This window comes from Cibotium barometz, chromosome 10 (genome assembly GCF_041138505.1).
Source record: "Cibotium barometz isolate CiBa-2024 chromosome 10, ASM4113850v1, whole genome shotgun sequence".
NCBI lineage: Eukaryota > Viridiplantae > Streptophyta > Polypodiopsida > Cyatheales > Cibotiaceae > Cibotium > Cibotium barometz.
In genome coordinates, this window is record NC_141055.1 from 51,590,670 (window position 1) to 51,593,466 (window position 2,797).

The following is a 2,797-nucleotide window of genomic DNA, read 5'->3' on the forward strand; positions in this document are numbered from 1 at the left end:
ATCTTTGATAACGATGATGGCATGTCTGATTTTATTGAGGATTGGTATCAAAATAATAGTGCGAGCGATATTCCTAATAACAACGAGAAGTATCTTCGAGAAGAAGCTATAAAGCATATCTACACAGGAAGCCAACTGACATGACTAAGTGCAAGCTTACTTATTCTTAATCTTCAAAACCGTTTTGGATGGAGTAATCTATCCATTTCAGCACTTTTGAAGTATGTAACAATCTAACATATTTTTTTGTTACATTCTAAACATGGTTGCTCTTATTGATCATATTTTTAATGAACTTGCAGGCTACTCTCTCAGAAGTTCTTGTCGACAAGCAATTCCCTTCTTGCATCACATGATGAGGTGAAGAAGATGATAAGTAGTCTTGGACTTGACTATTCTACTATACATGAATGTCCCAACGATTGTATTTTATATAGAGGTCAGTACGAGGACGGTGTGACGTGTCCAAAATGTCAAACACCTCGTTATATAAAGAGGAGAAAGGTAAGGTCCCTAGAAAGGTATTGAGACATTTTTCCCTGGTTCCACGTATAAAACATATGTTCCAAAGCCCCGAATTAGCTAAGCTTATGACATGGGGAGCGGAGCACAAGAGCAAAGATCAAGAGCAAAGATGGAGTAATGCGAATTCCAGTAGATAGTCCTGCATTTGAGCATATTGATTTGCGATGGCTAGATTTTGCAAAAGAACCACGCAATTTAAAGATGGGTGTAGCATTAGATGGCGTGAATCCATTTTCAATGAGATCAAGTAAATGGTCTACATGGCCAGTGGTAGTTATTAACTATAATCTACCCCCGTGTCAGCATTAAGAAAGAGCATTTAATGCTCTCACTCTTAATTCCGAGAAAACGACAAGTTAAAGATCTGAATGTTTATTTGGCCCCTCTCATCGACGATCTTCAAGATTTGTGGAGAGGGATTGATGTCATGGATATGTCCAGAAGCATCGGTCAAAGACAGTTCATTGTTCGTGGAATTTTAGCATGGACTATCCACGACTTTGCAGGATATGGGTTTTGCTCAGGTAAATGGTTTAAATATATATATTGTCTCATACGTTTGTACGATGTTCATTGCGCTAATCATCTTTGTTATGTTTTCCATGCAGGGATATGTACCAAGGGTTATAAAGCTTGTCCAATTTGTGGTGATTGGTTGAGATCGACTTATAGCAAAAACCTTAACAAAAATATATATCTTCGACATAGATGATTTTTATCTGAAGATCATTATCTATGAGACAAAAGGCAAACCATACATTTTAATGGAAAGGTAGAAGAAGGGAGATGTCCAATACCAATGACACCGAAGGATTGGTATCTAAAGTGGACTGTTGGACACGCTATCGATCCGGAGTCGGAGATCATAAGCGGCGATGATGAGACGCTGTAAAGAAGCGAGCGAGAGGAAAACGTGCTCTAGCTCAAAGTCCTTCGATTTGGTATACTTTGGAATATTGGAAGGATTTGAGGATATGTCATCTTCTTGATCCTATGCACATATTCAAGAACGTTGGTCATTCGTTATGGCAACACCTCGTTGGCTTGAAAGACACAGCGGCAGCAAGAAATGACTTAAAGGATCAAAACTGAAAGCCCAATCTATGGCCACTTTATGATATGAAACTCGACGTGAGACAACCTACGAGCCTGCCCCATGGGTGCTCAAGACAGAAGAGCTGGAGACTATCAACAGGAAGATTCAGTCGATTCGTACGCCTATAGGATATGGAGCATCTTGTCGAAACATGTTCACTCTAGATGACAAGAGAGCTTGTCTAGTTTAAAAACACATGATTGGCAAAATTTTGTGAAGGTAAATCTATCCAGATCTTTGTAAGTATTTATTTTCTTGCATGTTTTGTTGATCGGATTAATCATGTATGTAGCATGTTCTACCCCTTGTTATTGATGGACTACAAGAGGAGTCCGAGATGTAATATATCGCCTTGGATTGCTTGCAAGGTATTTATTGGTCATTAATTTTTAGTATAAAATTTTATTTGATATCTTCTTAATTCAAAAACATCTCCAATATCTTCTTTCTTTTATTGATAGATGGATTACATCTAAAGAGATTGCCAAAGGGTCAATTCCACAAAAGAAGCGTGAATGTATAGAGCTTCTTTGTTTAATGGAAAAGGAATTTTCAACCTCCTTTCTTGATATCCAGGTTCATCTTCTAATCCATCTAGTGGATGAGATAGAGCTCGCTGGTGTTGTGAGCACTCGATGGATGTTTTGGGTCGAGAGATTTATGGGAATATTGAAAGGTTATGTACGTCAAAAAGCAAGACCAGAGGGTTCTATGGCGGAGGGATGGATGCTTGAAAAATGCATGTATTACGTTTGTGAATACCTTGAGAAAACCGATTCTGAAGCTCCACGTGTATGGACAAATGAGTCGTCTAAGGGAGTCCCTTTTCGACTTAGGGTCCAAGATAAATTGGATATTTCTACTTTCATTGTCTATAATAGCGAATGCATGCAACAATTCGTTGATGAGTACGAGAAGGAACTTGAACCATCTGATGCAAAACTCAGATATAGAGAGAGAGTAGAGAAAGAGAGAAGTGCTGGAAATTCAGTATATTCTATGGTACAAAAAGGTACCTAAATCTAGAGCCATGGGCTGCCTTACATAAAAGGTGGTAACACACCAAAAATCTGTCCCCTATGGGACCCCTAAAGATCCAAACCCCTAGAGGGAGTGAATGAGTTCAATGATGAGCACACTAGCTTTTTATATGTCTTAGACACTTGGTATGACGGC